The 24,984-nt window shown below is 39.5% G+C and overlaps 1 protein-coding gene across 7 annotated transcripts in view; it reads left to right on the top strand.

Annotated features, from left to right (window-relative positions):
• SOX6 (SRY-box transcription factor 6) overlaps positions 1–24,984 on the top strand; it is a 501,080-nt gene that overhangs the window by 180,246 nt on the left and 295,850 nt on the right. Inside the window, exon 1 of one of the 7 annotated variants that reach the window (XM_039533635.1) lies at positions 3,017–3,053. The exons of 4 other annotated variants lie outside the window; for them this stretch is intronic. The gene's annotated coding sequence lies outside the window, so the exon portion shown is untranslated. Of the gene's footprint in view, positions 1–3,016; positions 3,054–3,484; positions 3,550–24,984 lie in introns of those variants that run through there. 2 more of the 7 variants (XM_039533634.1, XM_039533637.1) reach the window with 2 other exon arrangements.

Genomic DNA, 24,984 nt, shown 5'->3' with positions numbered 1-24,984 from the left:
GGCTAACTTCTGTTTCTTCTTGTTTGAATTCACTTTAGAGTCTCAGAATGCACTCTTGTATTATCTTATTTCTGATCCATTTATATGTAGAGATTTGCTTAAAAATAGAAAAAAAAATGGTGGGACCTGATTCTGATTTCATTTCTATCAGCATAAATAACCCATGGGCTTATTGCCATTTTATACTGATGGAACTAAGAACAATGTATTTTGCCAAATGTTTTGATGGATTAAAACTAGGGTTTCTGGTTTTATTGTTTTCTCCTCTGAAACTCAGTGTTTATTTTATACAAGTTATGACATTTTCAAACTGCATACTTGAGTTTTACCAGTTAAAAAGCAGAATTAAAACCAAAAAAATGCCTAAGATTTTTTAACAAACTTTTCCTCCCAGTTACAATTTTCACTTCAAAGAATGCTCTCTCTTTAAACACAGGAAAAACTGTAAATTGCCAATAGCACTTTTCAGTTGCCTACATCTCTAGATATATTATTTGACTTCCCAATCACAAACTTTGGGACATCACTCAACAGAGGAGTTGAAACAAATTCAAAATAGCTGAAGTTGGTTATTTGCAATAGTTATTTAAAAAAACAACACCACCACTTGAGCTACACATGATTTCCGTGTAGATTTATTGGTTTAAACCTAAAACCAGAAACCCTAATTGCTATTTTGTTTAATAAAATATTTTCTCATTTACAGATTAGTTGGATCTGGCCAGTATTTGACCTTTTGTATTCTTACTGTCTACTAAGGAAATGCCTTCCTTCCTCTTGCAGCAGCTAGACAAGACTGTGTTATCTAGTGTTACTGTAGGCAGCGGTAGCAGGCCTTTACAAATAGTATTATTATGGTTCCTGTGTTTTTATCTCGGGGGTCACGAACAAATCCATGCAACTCCTTCTAAAGATTTCAATAAATAGGACTTTTTATCCAGACAATTGCCTTTTATATTACTTTTAAACAAAACTACTAGTCCATCAAGAGTTTCAAAAGGAAAACAATTCTCAGAGTGCTGGTATGGCAGCACAGACCAATCATTATGGCACCCATTCTCCAGTCCTTTATTTTTCAAGTCCACAACAATAGGTTGTTGATTCAATGGACAAGACCAGAACAATTAAGTTCTCTGTTTAGCAGCAGTGCAGCATTTTAATGCCCTCCTCTAATAATGGTCTCATTATTGTTATTCTAAGACTGGGCCTCAGGAGGAGGAATATTTGCTGGAGGTACGTCATTATTTTGCAAATTTCGATTAGCTCATCATGTTGTCTGTACTGTGAAAATCGTAGCTAATTAGGGCAGCCAGTTAGACTACCAGCTTTTGAGCTTATGAGTTAAAAGGTAGCACACTTGATAGGCCAATGATGTGAAAAAGGTGGTAAAAAGGAGGATTAGAGCTGTTGCCCTAGTAACTCTAACTTCCATCTGTGCTGGAACAATGGACTTGTGTTTCTCCCCCACCTTGGTGTAAAAATTGGTTTTGTTTTGAAAGGCCAGGGCACTTTTTATGACAATCTGGAATTCAGCCTAACTGAGTGTAGTTTTAGTTGTTATGAGAGATCGTTGGGGAATAGGAAAGATGAAAGGTCATGGTGAGCTTCAAGGACATGAAAGGTTGTTGTCTCATGTAACAATAGTAGATTGTTTTGTCCTATTATTTCTAGCCAACCACTAAGTCAGGTGATGGAACAAATACCTCCAGTTGAGTCAGGTGAAACAGGAGAGACAGATAATGTACCTCTTACAGAACAAAGGATAATTATAATTTGTCTTTATTAAACAAAGTTATTTTTATTTGTATTCATCCTCTGAAAAAGCTTGTTTACTGACCTACTATTCCAACGTGTTTTGTACTGCACTGCCTCTGTAGGCCATCACATCTCTGGGAAGCACTCCAATGTGTTAAAAAATGTTGTTTAAGCTTTCTTCCCATGAAGAGGAACCCCCAGGAGTACCAGTGATGTGATACTTAACAATAAATTTAGTTGTTGTAGCTTTCTCACATTATTGGTGTTCTTAAAAGGTTTTCCTTCAAACACACACTGAATAAAATTAACTATAAATATGAAAGAAATTTGCTTCCACACTTTACAACATTTTATCATAAATTCTACAGCACATATCATAGAACGTTTATTGCAAACAGTATTAGGTACCGCTGCAGAGAGACCTACAATCCTGTAAAAAAATAAATTTGCTACAGGGATCCTAATAAAGGACTGCTTTTGTGCAGGGGGAGATAAAGTCTCTTTTGTGCTATGCCATAACTTTAGGAGGTTTTGCCCCTTTGTCTGTGGGGAAAACAAAAGTACTTCAGTGCTATTTAATAAAACAGCTACGGTGCATTTTTACAGGGAAAGCATTCTGTAGTGAAAAGGCTGTAATCTCTTGGATTTTGCCCAGTGCTTCCTAAAACCAAAGACAGTTGCTTTTTAGACAGAAAAGGGAATGTAGGAGCACTGCTTTTCACATTCTTATTTCTCTGCTTTTGCAACATGATGCTTCTGTCATCTGAGAAATTATTTTCTTTCTGCCACCACACCCCCCCTCCACAAACCCTGACCCTGACCAAAGCATATGCTAAGGGGCATCTCGCTTCCCTAAAACAAAGATTAGTGATTTCAGGTTGGGATTTTAAGGTTTTCACCCACCTTTTCATATGGGGCCCCATAACCCCATTAACACAAACATATCTGAGTAATTTTCACTTGCTTCATAATAGAGCTGTGAGATCGATAACAAATTTTGTAATTAGCTATTTATTATCTTTGAAAAACAAACTTCCCTGTAATTACTAGGTTTCTCATCTTAAGCTGTTCTGACCTTATTTAAACTCCTCTTTTTAGCTATTCTGAGCCTTTCTTATCTCCTCTCTGCTCCCAACCACTCTTGCTCTTGCTTTCTGACAACACAGATGGACGGCCTTGCACAAACTGATAATTGTGATAATTTCTCAGCTAACTATTCAGTAATAAAAAATGTTATTTTCCAAGCATAGCAGGCATGTGTCACACTCGCATATACACTGAAGATGAGAGGCCAAGTGGTAAGTTCATGGGAACGTGATGTAGTATGAGCCATTGGACTTGACAGCATTCGATTTGTTGATAGTGTGGTTTATCCAAATGCAGTTGTCTTTTCAGACTATTAAATTTAAGGGGTTAGAGTCCTTTAAAAATCCAAACTTTTATAAAGGATGTTTAGTCTGAAAGCATTTTGAATGTTGTATGTATTTAGTTTATTAAATACCTGCCCTCAAATTTCCAAATCAGCTTCTTATTTTTTATTTTATAGTAGTTTCACGTATGTACCATCATTTTATTTTGTTATTTTCTCATTAAAATGGATTGGAAAGCAGATAGACTGTTTAGTGTAGAATGGGAGCAATGCAAAGGGTTAACCAGCAGAGAATTACAAATGAACTATCTGGAAAGTTGATTATTAATCCAGCAAGAGAGAAAATATCCTTCCAGTTAGCAAGAATTAGTACTTGAAGAGCTGATAATATTGTTCAGCCTGTCGGTGTGGTATGGCAGAGTCAGGTAAGCAAGACATCTTTTCAAAGAGATTAAGGCTTTTCCTTTTTGTTTTTCACCGTAAGACTATCTAATTTTAAAGGGAATCTTTGTGGAATCACTTATACTGCCAGCATATGAATCTGCATATACTGAACTTCCACATTCCAAAATGAATGAAATAAATTAAAATGGTGCTTTTAACATTGGTAAGAAGAACTATTTCTGTTAACAGATCCATTGTATTTAATAGTGAAATATCTTAGAAATTCATGATTGGATTGTGGTTAAGAACGAGAAGTGATTGCAAAATCTAAACAAGCTCTAGTGTGATACATACTAAAGAATCCTGCATAATTGCCAGGAAAAAGATTATATAATTTCTCTTTAGGTGAGAAAGTTCTGGGTTGTTAGAAGTCCTATGTGATTCTGAATATAATGTTTCTGCTTATAGACTGTATGGCTTTATGCAAATTTATATGTTGCAGACAACTCTTTACCAGTCCTGATGTTTTCTTGGCCCAAGTGTTCATGTAGTATTGATGCGTGTATTTGTTTGTTGTAAACCATTTTGAATTCATTCATGTTAATTTATAAACATTTGTGGGGTTACAAAGTGTGTGCAGGATGGGAGGAGGTGAGCATATGGAAAATGTTTAGATGGAATAATCTCTATGTAATTTCACCTAAGACTGATTTCTCTGTGTTGTAGTGGAAATTTACAATTTCCTATGTCCTTGTTACGTGGACTGTATGCTCTTGAAATTACTTGCTAGACATAGGTGAATGAACTTACCTTTTCAACATAGTCTGCAGTTTACAGTTTATTGTCTCAGAGGTGCATAAAATGGTTGGAGTAATAATGCTCTAGCGGTTCTGAAATTCAGGGAAACTCTGTATATTTAATGATATTGCCTCACATCATTAAATGGTGCACTCTTAATTACATAAATGGATTTAACATAAGCTTTAAAATATTTTGGTTTTGTTAATAGAACTGTGTTAAATAACTATATTTTACTATGTTAGTGTCTGTGTTGGTGGAAAAGAATTTACCATCACCAACTGTTTGTTTCCATAGAATAGGTGGAAGGCTATACCAAAGAGACTGTTTAAATAGGAGAATCAAAATGCAGTTAAAAACACAAACTAATCGAAATCTGAGCGCACACACTATCTGAGGATTTAGTTATTATACATGCTAATATTTCATGAGTTGTACAAAGGGGAAGGGAAGAAAGGCTCATCATCAGCACCAGATTGGATGCTCCTTCTAGTTTCTGTTTGAATTTTGAGAATTGGAATATGATAAGGCCCCAGGCAAAGGAAAATTGAAGAGAAGAGCAGAAAGGACAGTTGGAAAAGAGAGGCTGAATTTGTTTGGCAAGACACATTGTTTATGACTATGTGTCTTTGGCCTACCCAGGAAAGGAGACAGTTAACAGAAGATGGTCAGATTTTTTTTTTAAAAGGGGGATTCATCTCATTAGCACCAATTAAGATCCCCAGCTCTTGCTGCTGCTAGTAATGGAAGTCATCAGTCCAACAAATGACTGCAGGCAAAGTACACTGAACAATCTGACTTCATAAGAGAAACAAACAAAACAATCCCAAGAAGTTATCTTAGTACTCTTTAAGAGTGTTATTAGGCCACAAAGAGGTCACCATGCCTAAGTTTGAGCACCATGATCTTGTTAAGATATAAAGAGTGTGTTAAGGGCACAGATGAGAACAATTACTATATAGGGATGATATATACATGTAGGAATGATATACCTATAGAAAGGCTGGGAAAACACTGAGAAAAACACTGAGGGGAAAAAAGAAGTAGATTCAGAGGAGATAGAACTGAAGTTTTCCAGAAATTAAAGGAGATAGCAAGGGTCAAATCAGATAAGCTCTTTGAACTACTTCTCAAAAGGAGGGACTCGTTCAGGACTGGAAAAGCTAGATTTATAAACAAGGAAATAGCAGGCAAAATAAAAGTTTAGTCAAAATGACAAGGGAACAAATTTGTGGAATGCCCTAGTTGGGGTAGAAGCTATAGCTATGTTTATAAAAAACAAAACGAGGTTCACACTTATCTGGAAGGAATAAAGCATAGTATTTATGGAATTTTATAGTATATTAACTGATTAGATTAAATGGATTCCAAAGTCTGTTTTCAGGCTCTAATTTCTTATTAACTTATAGATATGTATTACTGAAGTCTGGTATTGTACTGGCTAAACTGGTAGAGTTGGCAAGCTTGATATCAGTAGTCTATTTAACACCTATTATAAATTTCAGCTTATTGGCTGAAACTTAATAAATCAAACACTAGCGGTATCTTTTAAGAAGCCAGAACTGAAGAGAAAGGGGTGAGAACTTAAAAAACAAAACAAAAAAACAACACCCCCCAGCTCCAAATCAGTGTAAATTAACTGTAGCTCAAATAAAAATAGTATGCTTAAATAAGGATATAAAATGGAAACCAGAAACATCAAGCAGAGAATCCAATTTAATGCTCATTTTAAAGACTTTTATCAAACTTGTAGAGAACACATAGTATAACCACCTGAAGGCATGCTCTAACCAGTGACTTGATCACAGCCCCACAGTTGACGTGATCTTCCCTGTTGTGCCAATTTAAGCTTCCTAGTTGTCTATAGAACAACTCTGACAAAAGTCTGGAGCAGACTGATAAGAATGGTTCCCTGACTTAGTGGAGCTAACTTGACTGAAATCGAGCCAGAATTCTGGCAGGAGGATTTTTATGGAAGGTACAATCATTCCATTTCCTTTCTTGGTGAAAGTGAATTTGTAGATTCCTGACTCTTTCAAAATGGGTTAGTAGCCGAGTTTGACAAGTACTGCAGATACTTGCTCAGGGTATTCTGTATAAGTCTTGGACCCAGGGCCCAGGTGGACATTATTATAAGATTTGAATGTTGAGTGTCCCACTTTAGGGTTTTAGTTGTTGTGGCATGTGGTAAAAACATCCTGCCTAAAGCTGTTTGGGTGGGACAGTGAGGTGGGAGAGTGGAACATGGATGTATATGTTTCTCTCTGCACTCTGTGAATACATAGGAGAGACTAAGCCTGCAGGGGTTATCTACAGAGAGAAAACAAGGAGGTTCTTGAGAATTTGGTTGGATTTCTATTTTTTAAATGGCTGAGGGAAACATTGAGTCTGGCCCTTAAGTTCTTTGGAACATACCTTCTCAGTGATGGCATATGAGTGGAAGGAGAGAATATGTTTCAGTTCATCAAAAACGCCGTGAGGTTGTGTGGATAGGCTAAAGTATTTTACAAGATTCAGTGTAAGGCTGCATAGTTGAAGAGTTCATATTCTAGTTACAGTGTCCAAAGTCAGTTATTCACACAATGAGGGGAAACTCTTACTTACACAAGTAGATAAGGCTCAGCGATGTTTCAAGCCTCTGTATTGATCTTGAAGAACTATCTTGAAGATCTTGAAGAACTATCTCCACACTTTATCAAGTCCTTTTAGAACATCAGCAGCTTAGAGAGGTCATGACTGATACTGATTTAAAGAATTTCAATGTTGTGTAACAAGTGAAAGAAGGAGAATACAGTGCATCCCTCTGCAAATGTGGTTTGGCACACGTGTACCTCTTCAGAGTCCAAAAGTGGAGGGTACAGACCAGTATGTGGGGGTGATCTCTCTCTTTCTCTCTCTCTCTCTGGAAAAGAGTGAATCATACTTTTCAAGGTCATATGGGACAATTATGATCGGCTAGTCTCACCTCCTACTGCATCAAGTCTAATAACTTGTGGGCTTTCACTTCAGTAAGAGGTTCTCAGTGTTCAACATTTCTGAAAATAAGGCCACTTATTTAGGTGTCTAAATATGGACTTAAGAATCTAACATTAAGTGTCCTTTAAGAAAAAAAACTTGGTATGTGTTTCTCTAATGCTGTAGAAAGAAAAGCTTTTAGGATGTTTGATTGGCAGCTAGGACAATTGTTTTTACTGCAATATAGAAAAAGATTTTATTTTAAATTGTTGCAAAGAGTGAGCCATCATGAAAAACTAAACAGATTAGATGCTGTCATAGGAAACTATTTTCATTAGTTTTGCTCATCAGGACTATTAGAAGGCTGCATGTGTTCTTCGTTATACCCAGCATATCCTTTAATAAAAGGCATACCTTCTGAAACGTTGCTCTTGTTCCTTGAAGGAACTGTACTTTCAGTGGCTAAGTCATGGAGCAATCAGATATGCGTAATTTTTGACAGTCATTATGCAGTTCTGTGGTACTAAAGCATGATGTTGCATAACATCCACGGAATGATAAAATTAAGAAAAAATCTCTTCTGTTGTCTGAACAGAATGATCAAGCAGTCTATAGCATATGGGTGATGCTCTATTTTTCATAGTCTCTGGAGAAGAATCTGATGGTGCCTACTGTAATCTTTCTTCAATAGAAACTAGGAATTGGTGTTTGCATAACTATTACATTATTATGGCATCTTCAGACAAAAAAGGTTGACCTTGGGTTAGAAATACTTGCTCTAACCCCACTCATGTAGGCATATAGGAACCCACCAGTAGAGTCCTATAGATGAGTCTTCTATACCAAATAGTTCTATGAGATAGGCGCACAATGGGTGTTTGAGGGTGGACGAAGAGCTGCCAGTGGACCTGTGACAGGGTAGATTCCCCAGCTACACTCCATTAGAGGGAAGGGAAACTGAGGCTGCTGAAGAGCATGGGGTGCAATAGCAGTTTTTGAATGGTTGTGCTAGTTCTTTATGACCAGGGGGTAGGATTGCATTTCTGGCTCCATATTTACCTCTGGGGACACACAGTTCTGCTGCCTGCCACTATTGAGTGAAAGTCATCTACTTAAACCTTGGTGAGAAATGCTACAAGCAAGTTATAGCTATTGCCTGTAACCATTATTTCAAAAAGGAGCTTTACCTCGTGACCACACTTCATTCCAAACATAGAACTATTCCCACTTAGACAAGTCATGTTCTTCTTTCCTACTTACTTAAATATATATGTGTATATATATGTGTGTGTGTGTGTGTAATATAATAATTTAAAAATGAGAAAGCGTCACAATTTTCATGTGAAAAATTTGGGCTAAATATAAGTTGCTCATGGGTAGCTCTATCTTTAGCATTTGTAGCTGTAATTGAAATGGCATCTCAATGTTCATGCTGAATCTATCTTATTTATGACTCTTCAATGGCCCATACATTTTTCTTTGTAAAGTGGTTTTATAGAAAGTTGCTGATTGTTTTTCTTCTCCCTTTTCTCATCAGTTATAGTCCACTTAAGGCTATCATCACATTACAGCTACCACAGTTTTGAGGCAGCCTGAAGTAGCTATTGGTGACTCCATAACAGCTGTCTGCTAAGACTGATTACTAATCTACAGTAAAAACAACGAAGAGTCCTTGTGGCACTTTAGAGACTAACACATTTATTTGGGCATAAGCTTTCATGGGATATAACCCACTTTATCAGATGCATGAAGTGGAAAATACAGTAAGCAGGTATAAATATACAGCACATGAAAAGATGGGAGTTGCCTTACCAAGTGGGGGGTCAGTGCTAACGAGGCCAATTCAGTTAGGGTGGATGTAGCTCATTCCCAACAGTTGACAAGAAAGGGTGAATATCTACAGTGTTATTTAATATAAAGGTCAAATAAAACCCTAAAGGAGAGAAACATTGTTTTGTTTCATTTTAAATTCTGCATAGGAAGGGAGCCCCTATTTTATAAGTAACCAATAATAAGCCTCCTTCATTTGTCAGGATTCAGATCTAGGTATTTAGTATATTCTTGCATAGATTTCCTATATTAAAACAAGTGCTGAGGCTTGGACTTGATGCAGAAGTCAACAAAATCATTCATAATAACAATAATCATTAATAACACTGTTGTATCAGTCATAATGAACAATAATGGCAATTCATGGATTCAGGGAGGATATACTTTTGAGGCCAGATTCTACTCTCTGTTCCACTGAAATAAATCCCTGGACTTCATTGGAGATTACTTTGCTATACACCAGTATAACTCTGAGCAATATGCATCAGTGTTACTGTGAGCAATGTCTGGAACTTACTGGTGCTCTCTAACTCACCAGCAAAGTGGGAATGAGGACGAGTGCCTTTTTAATTAGAAAGTGTTAGTGACAATCTGTCTTTTGTGGAGGTTTGTAAAACTTAATTTTAGTCATTTTAGTAAAAAATAAAAAGGTTTTGGGGAACTAATTAGAAAAGAATTTTGGTGCCAGAAAATTATTTCTTGAGCCTTTTCCTGAATGATGTCCGCACTATAATGCCGTTGACCTTTTAAGGATGCAACCAAAATACCTTAATTGGCAAATTATCACACTTTTTAATGTACTGGCCCCAGGGATGTGTGACTGTTAGAAACAAAACTACCTACACATTTCCATAGGCATATGAACATACACAGACAGAGGGATATTATACTCTCTTGCATTTTGGTAAGATTTTTATCTGCACTAATTAAACATAACTTCTCCTTACTGTAGTTCTACTTTATCAGTAGTGGTATCCTCGTTTAACTCATGCAAATGAAGATTGCACCACCAGCAGTGTAGCAATTGTTTGTTTATTTTTAGATTTTTTTTTAAATGTCCCCATATCTCTGGGCATATCATCATAAATTATTAAAACTATACAAAATGCATTGACTAATGTCAGCCAAATCTAGAGAGACTCAACCCCATAATAAGCTATTGGCAGAAATATTAATATTTATTTTTATTAAAATCATTTATATAACTCTATAAATTTACATGGCATTTTATATTGAGTATATAGACATAGAGTAAGGCAGGATTCCTGCTCTGGAGAATTTGTAAGTCAAGGTCCTGATCCTGCAAAGAGATCTGTGTGGGTACAAAATCTACCCCCACACAATATTTTGCAAGATCAGGATATAGGAGATTTAAGGTATAATCAGGGGTGGCTCTAGGTATTTTGCCTCCCTAAGCACGGCAGGCAGGCTGCCTTCGGTGGCTTGCCTGCGGGAGGTCCCCAGTCCCGGGGATTCAGCGGCACGCCTGTGGGAGGTCCGCCGAAGCTGCGGGACCAGTGGACCCTCCGCAGGCATGCCGTCGAAGGCAACCTGCCTGCCGCCCTCGCGGCGACTGGCAGAGCGCCCCCCGTGGCTTGCCGCCCCAGGCACGTGCTTGGTGTGCTGGTGCCTGGAGCCGCCCCTGGGTATAATTCATCAACACGTTCTCCTGAAAAAGCCTGTGTAGATACATAGATGGGTCCTATTGAAGTCAATGGGAGTTTTGCCACTGAGTTACACAGAGCCAAGATTTCACCTATGAACTTTACACTGTGGCTTAAGGTTAATAGACTGGGTTTCTCACAGAACAACCATGGGAAGGCCTTTTTAGACTCAAGGGCCCACTACTCCTCTGAAGTTGCCCTGCCAATAGGCCTCAGATGTTCAGATCTAAGGACTGAATGACAGTAGATCAGCTGATCAGCAGTAGATCAGTGATGATGCATGTGTATATATACGTATACATTTATAATATGAGCATATACAGTGACAACCAGGTTCATTTAAAGAAGTGTTGGCATATAATGTAATGTATGTAATGCAGCCTGATTATGAATGCCTCAGGTGCTGCTATCATTTATGGCAACTGAAACCGCCACTCCTGGTTAGTGGCAATTTAGTGTTTTCCCTCCACAGGATTTAGTGTCTTCTTTCTATAGGATGTCTGTCTATCTTTCAATCTATTAGGAGTCCATCTGTATATACGTCTATATAGGGGTGTGTGTATACAACTATAATTATGTGTATATATACATATATGTACATTTATTTGTATATGCATGTAGATGTCCTGGCTAGATAGCAGATTGATACAAGGCACAAGATTTCAGGACAGTCCTGTTGTATATAACCAAAGACTGAGTCTGTGATGTATAATAATAATACCTAGCACTTATACAGAGCTTTTGATGAGTAGATCTCAAAGCATTCTACAAAGAACATCAATGTCATTATCCCTATTTTACAGACAGAAAAACTGAGGCACAGAGCTGGAAAGTGACTTGCCCAAGGTCACCCAGCAGGGCAGAACTAGAATAGAACCCAATTATCCTGAGCCCCAGTCCAGTGCTCTATCCGGTAGGCCACACTTAGGCCTGGTCTACACTACGCGTTTAAACCGGTTTTAGGAGCATTAAACCGATTTAACGCCACACCCGTCCACACTAAAGGGCTCTTTAAACCGGTTTCTGTACTCCTCCCTAACGAGAGGAGTAGCGCTAATATCGGTATTACCATATCGGATTAGGGTTAGTGTGGCCGCAGATCGATGGTATTGGCCTCTGGGCGGTATCCCACAGTGCACCACTGACCGCTCTGGACAGCAATCTGAACTTGGATGCAGTGGCCAGGTAGACAGGAAAAGCCCCGCGAACTTTTGAATATTTCCTGTTTGCCCAGCGTGGAGCTCTGATCAGCACGTGTGGTGATGCAGTTAAAAATCAAAATAAAGAAAGAGCTCCCGCATGGACCATGCGGACGTGATCGCTGTAAGGGCAGGCAAATCTGTTCTATCAGCGCTCCGTTACAGAAGATGAATTAAAAAACACTTTTAAAAAATCTCCAGACAGACGCCATAGCAGGGACTCAGCGCACTGCTGCGTGACAAGCGTAACGGAAAGCCAAGGAATCAAATGGACGCTCATGGACTGGAGGACTCAAGCTATCCCACAGTTCCTGCAGTCTCTCTGAAAAAGCATTTGCATTCTTGGCTGAGCTCCAAATGCTTCTAGGGTCAAACATAGTGTCCGCGGTGGGTCAGGGCATAGCTCGGCAATTTACGCACCCCCCCCCCACCCCCAGAAGTGAAAGGGAAAACAATCCTCTCTTGACTCTTTTACATGTCACCCTATCTTTACTGAATGCTACAGATAGATGCGATGCTGCAGCACTCAACACCAACATCCTTGCTCCCCCCCACCCCCCGCCATGGGTGGCTGATGGTGCAAAGCGACTGGTACCCGTCCTCATCATCAGCCTATTGGCACATGGGGCAGTGCAAAAGGGCTGGTAACCATGCTGACTAGCATCCGTCAGGTCGATCAAGGGCGCCTGGCCCTAATTTTTCCTGGTAGATGGTACAGTATGGCTGATAACCATCGTCATCATAGCAACAGGGGGCTGAGCTCCGTCAGCCCCCACCCTTCATGTGTAAAAAAAAGATTCAATTGCCCCTGGACTAGCAGAGGGATGCTGGGCTCCTCTCCTCCACACTCCTAACTGTCCTGTCTGGACTATCATAGCAGCTGGAGGCTGCCTTCCACTCATTTCTCACTAACAAGTCAGTGTGTCTTATTCCTGCATTCTTTATTACTTCATCACACAAGCAGGGGGACAATGCTACAGTAGCCCAGGAAGGCTGGGGGAAGAACGGAATCAACAGGTGGAGTTGTTGCAGGAGCATCTCCTGTGAATAGCATACAGCTCATAATTTCTGCAGGATCTGACACAGAGCAGCTGTGCTCTCTGATACAGTGGTTCTCTAGTACACTTGCCCATATTCTAGGCAGGACTGATTCTATTTTTAGATACCAAAAAGGAGGGATTGACTCAGGGAGTCATTCCAAATTTTGGCTTTTGCGCCCCTGGCTGATCTTAGCCAGGGGCACTTATGACAGCAGCAAATGGTGCAAAAGGACTGGTAACCATGATCATCTTATTACCAATTTATGGTATGGTAGATGGTGCAGTATGGCTGGTAACCATCTCTGCTGTCATGCAAAAGCAAAAGCATGCTTCTGTGTAGCGCTGCTGAATCGCCTCTGTGAGAGGCATCTAGTACACATACGGTGACAGTCACAAAAGGCAAAACAGGCTCCATGATTGCCATGCTATAGCATCTGCCAGGGCAATCCAGGGAAAAAAGGCGCGAAATGCTTGTCTGCCGTTGCTTTCCCAGAGGAAGGAGTGACTGACGACATTTACCCAGAACCACCCGCGACAATGATTTTTGCCCCATCAGGCACTGGGATCTCAACCCGGAAATTCCAAGGGGCGGGGGAGGCTGTGGGAACTATGGGATAGCTACGGAATAGCTACCCACAGTGCAACGCTCCAGAAATCGACGCTAGCCTCGGACCGTGGATGCACACCACCGATTTAATGTGTTTAGTGTGGCCGTGCGCACTCGATTTTATACAATCTGTTTTGCTAAACCGGTTTATGTAAATTCGGAATAATCCCGTAGTGTAGACGTACCCTCAACCTTCAAATCTGATTTGTTGTAATATACTAGTCTGTTGTTTCAGTTAATATAATTAGAATTAGTTGATAAAAACATTAGCTAAGCTTTGATTTGAATGCCTAGTCTGTCTTTGATTGCTTTAGCAATTTTTACTTCAGCTGTAAAATTTAAGAGATGAAGTCTGGCAGAGCAGTGCCCAATTGGCTATCCAAAGGTTGGAATGCCTTACCTTGCACCTATTGTGTTTCTGATTTTATACCGATAAGAAATTGGACATTGTACACATCTGTTTATTACCTAAAATATACATAATTGCTTTTAGAGATTAGAGCAATTGTACTGATGTTCTTTGTTAAGTTTATTTTTACCAGGTTTTCAAGGCGAAATGCATTGTAAACCACTCCTTTGGCAACATTTATAGCAGTAGCATATACATTATCTCCTTACTAGACAGTAAGAGCTGGTGCCTTTTTAAATTGCCTTTTGGCCTGTCACATGCTTAATCTTGTTTGTTTGGGTTGCATTTTCTTTTTGGACACCATAATCTTTTAACCTACTTTTCATTCTGAGGACTTTTTGTACAATCATCCTGTGAACAAACCTACCCAATTCGCTTATGAGCTCTAAATTGAATTATATTTATGTTAACGACTATTTCCATTGTCTAGATGCCTATGAATGTTTCCTTGGTAAATAAGAAACCTGAGCTTAGGCATGATCCTTGTGATATTAATCCTACTTGCCTGTCAAATGTCTTGAATTAGCAGTAAAGTCTGTCACTCAGGATAATAAAGTATGTACATTTTACAGCTTGAACATGTATAAGGACCTGTTCCTTCACACCATTGAGGTCACTGGGAGCTTTGCCATCAATTTGAATGGGCACAGGATCAAGCCCAAAGCTGTTTCTTTTTGGTCTATGTTTATAAAAGATCCCTTTTTGCTCAGATATGCTTGTTCACATGTTGTATCTGTTCTAACTTATTTATTCAATTACTGTCCATTTAGGTGTTTGTTACATCTTCCTCTGAAACCTCTGGTACTATTATCTGCTGGAGACAGGTTACCGAACTAGTAGGATACTGGTCTAGTCCAGTGAAGCAATTTCTTGTAAAACAGAAAGCATTTAAAATATGGAATTCACTTTTTGCTATTTCTGCTGTTCATTTTCTTTGTCTTTATCTTAGATTAGATGGAAATAAATGAGACATTTTTAAATTGCTTTTAGTTGTTAGTTTCCAGTCTGTTTCATTATATTTCTCATGCACTAGCACAACTGTGTAATGTGTAGCTTGCAACCAATGCAGAGAAATGTTTAAACCCAAACAAATAGTTTTTCTTGAAATGCAGAATAAAACTGATAACTCTTAACAGTAACATTAGGTTTGGTGTATATACCTTAGGTTGTTATAACCTTTACTTGTGTCTAAAGTTCTTCCTCAAGTACTCACATGAGTAGTCCCAGGGGCTACTCATGTTCTATATGCTTACAAAGTTGGGCAAGGATTACATTATTTAGTCTCTAATTTGTTATAGTACTTATATGTTGGGTAGACTACCCAACACTGTCCTTTATTGTGAAAAATGTCATTCCCTCATGCTAGCTAGTTAAGCTGAATATTTTGGTACATCCAAGTTTTCATATTTATTTTGTGATGTCTTGCATATTCAAAGACTGAGACTTAAACAAGGAAATAAATTGATATTACATTTTTGAGCAGATGGACTTGAAGCAGCTAATTAAGAGTTTTAAGTACTCTCTCATCATCTTTTTTGATCTCTGTATTCATCTTTCATTCTTTGTCTCTCCTTATCTCCTTCTTACTACTAAAAACAAGCAATAAAACAGAGGATGTGGCTTAATTTTGGAATTGCAGGTATTATTAATGCTATATTTTAAAAAGTGAAATCCTGTCTTGCTAGGAACAGTGTTCTCAGTAACACTGCTATTATTACTTATTTTGTACATAAGATAATATAAGGCTCTCTACAAACTGTTTAAGAAAGCATTAGGCGCTCTTAGGAGAGTTTTGTTTGCCTTTAAATGGGTTTGTCATTGGCAAAAAGAAGTGGTCTGTCATAAAGACTGAAGTCTTATTTACTCACAGAACAGGTGAAGTACATGTTGCAGCACAGCTAACTTTCCCACCCTTACCCAACGATATGCCTCAACCCTTCTTTGGATGATGGGACAGTTCAGTCTCTGGGTTGATACGGTCATTAGTTTTTTTGCTGTGATTGGTAAAAGTTTGCCCCTTGTTATGTAGAACTGGTTTGGATCAACTCAGATTGCATAGACGGCTGAACTGCCATGCAGTGGTGATAACTTGTCTGGAGTACTAACCTAGGGACATTTTGAACCAGTGAGCTGGAAATCAAAGGCTTTTGCATTCCAGTCCAGTTCCCTGCCACGCCCTATTCCTTCCCAGTAATTTTTTTTTTCAAATCAAATCTCTATATCCTTAATAATTCAGGCAGGAAACCTGTTAGAGGATTATGGACCTGCTGTTGATATTTTTATAGACATTGACACACGCATATAGCGTCAACTGGTGGTTTTTGTCTCTTTGAATTATAGTACCTGTTTAGTGCTATATTTGTGCAGTCTAAGGTCCTGATCCTGTAATCTAATCCATCAGTCCATGAGGACTCTTGCTGAAGTCAGTGGGACTCCACACAGGCACTAAGGTCAACCCATGTGGATCAGATTGCAGGTTTGGGCATATGGTTTCCAGAGTTTAAAAATAATGTTAGATGGAGACTTTTTTGCATTAGTTTATCAGATAATAGCTTCTTTTATAGTGCCAATTCTTTCTTTACACTCTGATAACAGGCACAATATAATTATTCGACCTTTGTTATTCCATTGCTATTGTCTATAGATTGGTGCACGTTCCATAATCTAGGATATGTACATCTGCTGCTGCTGCATTCCTTCAAAAAAAGAAAAGAAAAAAAGGAGTAAAGAAAAGAAAGGCATAGAGAAGAAAAAACCCCTATACACTTAATGTTAAATTGGAGGGTGATCTAGAGATAGAAGAGGAATCTCTTTTTTGCTTTTCAAATATTTGCCTGGCCTTCAGAAGGTATTTGCCTTCTCTGTTTACGTTAGATTTATTTTTTAGGCCTTCATGCAGTGAGAAAATGATACAGTAACGAATAATGAGCAATAGAGGGAAAATACACTCAGCTTTCACAGTTAGCTTATATTTTCTACTTTAGTTTAAAAAAAATCTTGTCTAGTGTTAAATAGAAACTTCTCATCGTTGTAAAAGGTTATAAATGCTACAGCATCAGATGAAATGGAGGACAAGAAGACTTACAGGCTGGCAGATTTTAACAAGAATTGGTTAAGTGCCCTTTCCCACTGTGGTCTTTGGGACCATATGTTATCCCTTTGTGGGGAAGAACAATGTAAGGGCTACAAAATTCAGCGTGTTGCCACTCGTGGAATCTCTTTCTGATGTTACTGACAGACAGGTGAGGCTTGCCTCTGCAAATCCATGCAAATCTTGGTAAACTCAGAGGGGAAGAACATCTGGGTGGAAGCACAGGCCTGCCTCATGGCAGCTTCAGCTGTCTCCTCCACTATGGCCTTATGGCTTCCTTGGAACCCATGTTACCATGTGCTCTCTGCTGGTGTTTTCATGGAAACATCTCCTTAGCGGTGGTGTCATCCACTGACTGGAGTAATATTCCAGAAGTGACTTCCAAGTGGGTTTCCAACAGGATATATGCCAAGGCCCAAAACACTCTGTGGCAAACAGTTATTTCTTAGTGTAATCTCCTCTACTACTGAGATTTGGCTCCTGTGTGTGTCACACTTTGCTACCATCCCTATTGTGGAGCTTTTTGTCATAATGGATGAATGTGTTATTTGTTGTGTCCTTTGTAGAATTCTAAGTCATGAGAAGGAAGTCTGTCCCAAACCTGCTCTTTGTAATGAGCTCTAATAGCTTCATACTGAAATTTGCATGTCTAAATCCTTAACACCCATTCCCCTCTTGCAAGGGGAAGAGAGAGAAGCAAAAGAGAAAGACTTTGGCTCACAAAGACCTCAAGGTTTTCCCGTGTCGCATAATGTCCATCAACAAAATTCCAGGCCTTTTACTTCTGGGAACTGGCCCTTTTTTTGCTGATGAACTAACGTCCCTACTAAGTCCTACTGGTAATTATTAAGCTCTACTCCTGTTTAGCCAAGCTTGCCTCCAGTGGGGAAGCCAAATACCCATCAGGCCTCTGCCAGTTTAGCCCCAATAGACAGAAAAAAATTCTTCCTTATCCCTGGAGAAGTGATTTGCAGCAACTGCAAAAAATACAGCTCTTGCTCTCCTGGTGGGGGTAGGGTATGGGGGCAAGAAGCTCCCAAGGAGCAGGACTGGAGTTTAAATTAATGAAAGTGTAGAGTGAGGGGCCAGTCAGCTCCCTTCCTCCACAACTGGTCAATGGGTGGATAGAGTCTCCAGAGGAGGTGGGGCCACCACTGTGTCAAGCTTCCCAGCTCCTACCAGTTGAGCTGTGTCACTGGCATTTTCTTCTTTGCTTTACTGATTATTTATTATTGATGGTGGATATTGGAGGTGCTGTGGAGCATTTCTGTTCTTGTGTCCATGGCCCCCTGAGCGGACAGACTTGGGGATTCAGTTGTTTTGTCAAAAACATACCGAGATTTCAGTTTCCAGAAAGCATCACATCCCTGAACATGATTGATAGCTAGAGATTAAAATTCATATATTCCCAAGATAAAAAGCCAATTGAGCCAGTCCATAGATCTTTTTTGCTGCTCATCAGTGCCACCATATTTTATCAAGTTGGCAGCAGTTTAAATAATTTCAGTACACCACTGTACACCACGTAGAGAAACTAAGAGCAGTGCAGGCTATGGCAGTTAGTGGATTTAAGGTGTTAAGAAACTACAAGCAATTTTGAGAATGGGAAGTTATATAAATTGAATAAGATTTAATTGAATTAAGAAATAGAGATTCTGGCTGTATCTACATGCGGATGCCATTCTTTATATATAGTTTAGTTAAATATATATTGTGTGTACTCTGTATATGTCATGCTATATGTTTCTTGAGTGAAGTATATTTTTATAATTCCCAGATTTCAGACTTAAACCTGTGAATGCAAGAAAATTTCAATGAATCTATGCAATAAAAATTGTATAATGTACAGATTCTGGGGGCACCCTTGTGAATTACAAGATTCATCCAACTGCTGGATTGGTAGGGAAAGCTGCTTTGGAAACAAGAGCAACTACAGGGCAGAACTGCCTGAGCTGTGAAGAACTAGCTGTGCAAAGTCCATGTGGAGTTAGTTAGAGCAGAGCTGAGTATAAAGGTATTTTCAGCATAGGTTAGAGTTTTGGAAGAAAGGGGTAAGAAGGCAGCCATCCAGAAGTTTTGAGGAGGGGAGCTGTTACAAGTGTGTTCAGGGCATATATGTGGGTCTTTGATCCATATTTCATAAGCGATAGAAAAAAAATAGGCACATTGTGAATTTCAAGCTATGATTCCATGTCTGGTGTCTGGTGATGTCATACACCATGAGAGCGAAGCTCAAGAATTTTGTGTCAGCTCCAGAACTACTTGATGGAATTATAGCTCTATATTCCTCTTTTCTTTGTGCGTATGTGTGTATACATTTATTTATGTATAGTAGGAAAGTGAAACAACCTCTGTAGTTAACATTACGTAAGCATTTCCATTCTAAACCCCTGTTTTTCCATCACTTACAACTTTCTAAAACTTTGGGCTGAAATTTACCAGGCTTTTTTCTCTGACAAAGTGATCTTGATTTGATATTATTTTATTTGGTAATGTTTGAGCATTGTAGGTGATATCCTATAGCGAATACGATTCTGTATGTTTCTTGCATGTGTAATGAAATGCTGATTTTTTTCTCTCTCTCATGTTTATGCTTGTTATGTATGCCTCTAGCTATGCCATCCTCTGCTGTGCACCCATCTGTTCTCATGGGCAAGATGGGTCTGTATGTTTCAAGGAACTGTATACTTCAAGGAACATTCCACGCTGCAGGAAGTAGTGTTTGCAGGGCTACTGTCAGTTGGGGAACAGCCAGGAATTTTGCCCAAGTCCCAGAATGTTCAGGTGGCTGGGCAGCTCTGATGTGAGGCTTTTTAAAATCAGTGTGATTGAATGGATATAACTGAGGTAAAAATGGTGTGGCCTGATATTGCATATATACATTTCTAACTTATAAAGAAAGAGCCTGCCTCTGAAAGGTTAGAATGTGTGAAATGTTAAACTTGTGATTTCTTGTTCATTCAGCACACTCATGACAACTACAGAAGAAAAGTTCTCACAATTATTCAGAGAGGCAAATGTGGCACAGATACCACCCATCTTCAATCTTCTGATTGGCTTCAAATATTAAGTGTTCTTGTACGTGTCATATGACGTGAACTGAGTAAATGCGTGTATGAACAGACTGTTCATGGGGTGCTCAACTGTGTGGTCCCTGCACTGGTGTGCAAGGAGCCATCCCCCTTTCCCTCCATGTCCCTAATTAAGTGGCTTGACACAGTCGTATTGGGAAGCTCCAGGCATTGCACCTTGATGATGCCACTACTAGCTATTTGAAAGGGGGTAGAGTGAGGGTGGATCTGTGGCTCTCTGCCCCATCCTTAAAAGAAATGCAGCAAAAGGGTGTCGGAGCTGCTGCTGCAACATGTGCATCTCAAAAGTTCTAGGGAGAATTATGACTAGATTAGGTGCAATTCCTCCTGGGGGTTCCTACTATAGTAAGGTCTCTCTGTATCCCCTCTAGCAGAGGCTGTCTCTTAAAAGTCTTAAAACACATGCAAGAAAATGGGGCCAGGATTTCACCTATAATTTGGCCCTAAAGGCTTAGTTTAGCAAAAGATACATATGGCTTCAGCATTCTGGAAATCATTTCCCCTCAATCCACTGTAAATGTTGCCTGTTGTTAAAAAGTGCATGCTTTGTTTAAACTCTATATCTTTTGGCATCCATACCATCTTATTGTTAATTATGCAAAATGGAGGAGGGGACATTTAATCTTCAGTATTTTAGTTCTATCCTTGTTTTCACATTTCTTTACATTATAGATGGTTAAATCAAGGATCAAGGCCTTGCTGAAAATACATTCTGTATCTTTTTTTTTTTTTTGCTAGAGAAAAATATAGATGGGAATTATACAAATTTTAATCTATACAGTAAAAATACGGAGGTTTTCTATACATTATCTGAAGCTAGAAATATGCCCAATTACTCAGCAGTGCATCATAAAAGAGATGCATACTATGTTCGTCTGTCAGTACCTTAAGTCATCACTCTAAAGGCTTTTTTAAAATTATCTTTTTTACTGAAACCAAGAAACAAAACAAAGACAAAAAAAAGCAAAAACGACATCAATTAGATGTCAACATGACATCAAACGGCATAATACATCATAAAAATAAATGTATGATCTGGTGACTCAATGATTTCCGTCCATATGGCATTTACAGAGATGTAAAGAAAAGGCAAACAGCTACACATTTGCATGGAAGAAAATATAGGATGTGAACTTGGAGATAGTGATAGTAGTGAGAGACTCCCAGCTAAGATTACCTGGCTACTCAGAACATGTTTAGGAGGAGGTATAGTGCCAAAAGGCTGTGTATATTTTTGTTGAATATAGCTTGTTGTAAACAGTGCCAGCTCCAGGCACCAGCACTCCAAGCGCGTGCCTGGGGCGGCAAGCCGTGGGGGGCCACCTTGCCGGTCCCTGCGAGGGTGGCAGTCAGGCTGCCTTCAGTGGCTTGCCTGCGGGAGGTCTGCTGGTCCCGTGGATTTGGTGGCAATTCGGCGGCAGGTACGCTGAAGCCGCGGGACCAGCGGACCTCCCACAGGCAAGCCGCCAAATCCGCGGGACTGGGGACCTCCCGCAGGCAAGCCGCTGAAGGCAGCCTGCCTGCCGTGCTTGGGGCAGCAAAAAAGCTAGAGCCACCCCTGGTTGTAAACTGAGCACTATGCAGGTTATACGTTTGTATAAAAGTGGTGTTAGGGAAAGAGATATTTGATGTGCTGGCAAAGGTTCTAAATGTGTAGCTATCTGGTACAGCTGCACACGTGCTAGTGAAAAATTTAATTGGAGAAAAAAATTTAAAATCTTTGGGAATAAATAGAGTTTTCTGTTGAAACTCCTAAAAATAATCAACTCCAAGTCTATTTATATGTAAGTTGAGAGACATATGAAAAAGTGGTAAGTACATAGAAAACACTGAGAATCAGTTAAGCCTCTAAAACAGTAATCTGTGATTTCCATTCATTATTATAGTAAAGGGCACCAGAACTTTATAGTAAAGGGGGAGAGGTGAGACTGTGGGGGTGGGAGCTGGAAAAAGAGAACTCAGAAGGATCCCTAAATGAGCACAGTCTCTGTTCTTTGAATTTATTGTTCATTTTCAGTGGAGTGATAACTGCAACAGCTCAGCCTGAACCGCCTGGCTCAACACTTCCTTTTCTAAGGAACTTGGATGTATTTCACAGTTTACATCTGGACGACAGGGCACAAGAAAAAACAAAGAGCTGAGAATATATTGCATGTTCTCTTTGCATTACTTAGGGCCTGAGTCTGCCTCTATATGCATGGGTATAAATCCCATTCTAGTCACCATCTAAGAACAGAATTGGCCTTCTAGTTTATTTTCTGATAGTCCGGTTCTTGTCTCCAATTCTTTTATCTGTTGGTGTTCCAGTAATCCCCTGTGGGATTTCTGTTGCTCCCATCTGAAGCTGCATATCTATCCAGGGGCATCAGCAAGCTCTTGCAGTTAAGTATATTACAAGTTTATCTGCAGGCTGAAGTCCCCAAAGAAGGATAAGTAACGTGCAGCTTTGAATGGTTTGGTAGGAAGATCTTTGCTTTCAAGGCATAGAGCAGCACTTGAAGAAGTGATTCCTACTAGCTGCTTTGCCTGGGATGAAGGGTGTGTAGATAGTAAATAAAAAATCTTACCCTTATACCAAAATGTCCTTTTTTCCTACTTGTCACCAAAACGATCCTTTCCTTATCTTCAAATGTTTGGGATGAGAATTGTTTTGTCACTTAAACAGGTTTTAGACTTCATTGCTTGTTCAAGTTGTATTCAATGGCCAAAGTTGAAAACCTCAGGGACAGTCTCTGAGGGACTCCTGCCACACTAGCAGATGAGTGTGTGCGCACACATAGGGTGTAAAGAGTAATAAACTACCATCTCGTTCCTTCCCAAGAGGCAAGGGACATCAGTTTCTCTGCATTTGCTAGATCAAATTCTGGAACCGGAGAGCCAGCCTGCTGGTTTCTTTGGAGTTATTGAGCCTGGGAATGGTACTTTTCTTAGGGAGAGGAGATAAGTAATGAACTCATTATCCTATTATTAGGATCAACTCTAGTTTCAAAGAGACAATTCAGAAGGTACGATTCGTTTGTGTGGCCACATCCCCTCAAAACTTCTCAACAGCTGCTTGGGTTGTCTTCCTAAATGTGCAGTTGCCTGTTGTGAATGGTTGAGCCTATGTGGTAGTTTGAGGAGGATTCTAGTGCGAGGCTTGCGGGCAGAAGATCTCAAGGGTATGCAGCAGTACGTGAAAGCCTGAAAGAAAACTCCAGAATGGTGGTGTGAGTGTACGCATGTAGATTTGTGTGTCTGAAACCAGAGAACTCTGAGGGCTATGTGGAACAGTTCCTGAAGTTTACCACTAAAAAAAAAAAAGATCAGACTGCCAACCCCCGGGGTCCATTCCTTCTTTCTGGTCTTCAGCCTGCCCTGGGAATCATCACATGTTGCATTCTGACCAAAGTTCTGAGAAGTCTCACTGTGTACCCTCATTCCCCCACTGTAATACCTTCTTAGCCCCACATCCTTTTCAGCTGAGGAGGATTCTTCTCACCCTGGGAGGCCAGAGCATGAACCACTGTAAGAACTCTCATTCCTTTGCAGAGTGAAGGTGCTGTACTGTGTCCTTACTGCAACAGGGATTGAGAGACTGGGAGTGGAAACTAAATTAAGATTTTCATTCATTCATTCATTCAATCTGGGTGGCAATGAAAACATTTCCAGTCGGCTGCCAACTGTCCCATATCCAATAACTGTGATACAACTGATCATCTTATACTTACCAATGGCAATTATATATTTGTTTGCAATTTTGTCCCACCTTATGTTTATTATTAAGTTCAAAGATTGTGCTGTTAACTTTTTTAAAATGTGCTCATCATGTGTTTTAGGCCAATGTACAAGAAATATGGTACAAAAATATATAACCCCTTTGATCCTATAGCCCAGGGGTAGGCAACCTATGGCACGCATGCCGATAGGGTGGCACGCGAGCTGATTTTCAGTGGCACTCACATGCCTGGGTCCTGGCCACTGGTCCAGGGGGCTTTGCATTTTAATTTAATTTTAAATGAAGCTTCTTAAACATTTTAAAAACCTTATTTACTTTACATACAACAATAGTTTAGTTATATATTATAGACTTATAGAAAGAGACCTTCTAAAAACGTTAAATGTATTACTGGCACACCACACCTTAAATTAGAGTGAATAAATGAAGACTCGGCACACCACTTCTGAAAGGTTGCCGACCCCTGCTATAGCACATTGTTTATTATGGGCCTGATCCAAAGGCCACTAAAGTCAGTCTTTCCATTTACTTTAGTGGACCATGGATCCGGCCCTATATGCATACAGCACAACTGAAAAGCATTCTTTCCCAGGGTAGATTGCCAGCAAATAAGCAGCACTCATCATACTGGGAAGTACAGACCCTTGCTCATATGAAAAGTGGTATATGGTCTTGAATGTCCACAGAGAGCTGACAGGAGCTCAGATTTTAAGGCTTCATTCAAAATTACTCCCAATAACTCCAGCAAACTTCAGGGAAGTCAACATATCTATCCTGGAAGGATGAAAGTCTGAACCCTCTATGATTTTGAGCCTATTGTTCCAGGGCATGCTTTTTAAACTTGATGAATAGCCAACTAAGCCATCACCTCTTTTTTTTTCCTTCCAGATTTACGTACAATGCCGCACTTTGGAAATTTTATTGTTTACATTCCATGTTTGTAAACCATTCAGTTTACTATTGATGGGATGCTGTGTTGATGATAATGTGGCCTGATTTAACATCAGTAGTAATATGGTATTTTGATTTGACTGCAGCTTTAGGGGAAATTTCTGAAAACATATCTTTTATAT

This window comes from Mauremys reevesii, linkage group 4 (assembly GCF_016161935.1).
Source record: "Mauremys reevesii isolate NIE-2019 linkage group 4, ASM1616193v1, whole genome shotgun sequence".
Classification (NCBI taxonomy): domain Eukaryota; kingdom Metazoa; phylum Chordata; order Testudines; family Geoemydidae; genus Mauremys; species Mauremys reevesii.
This window is presented reverse-complemented; position numbering and strand designations above follow the sequence as displayed.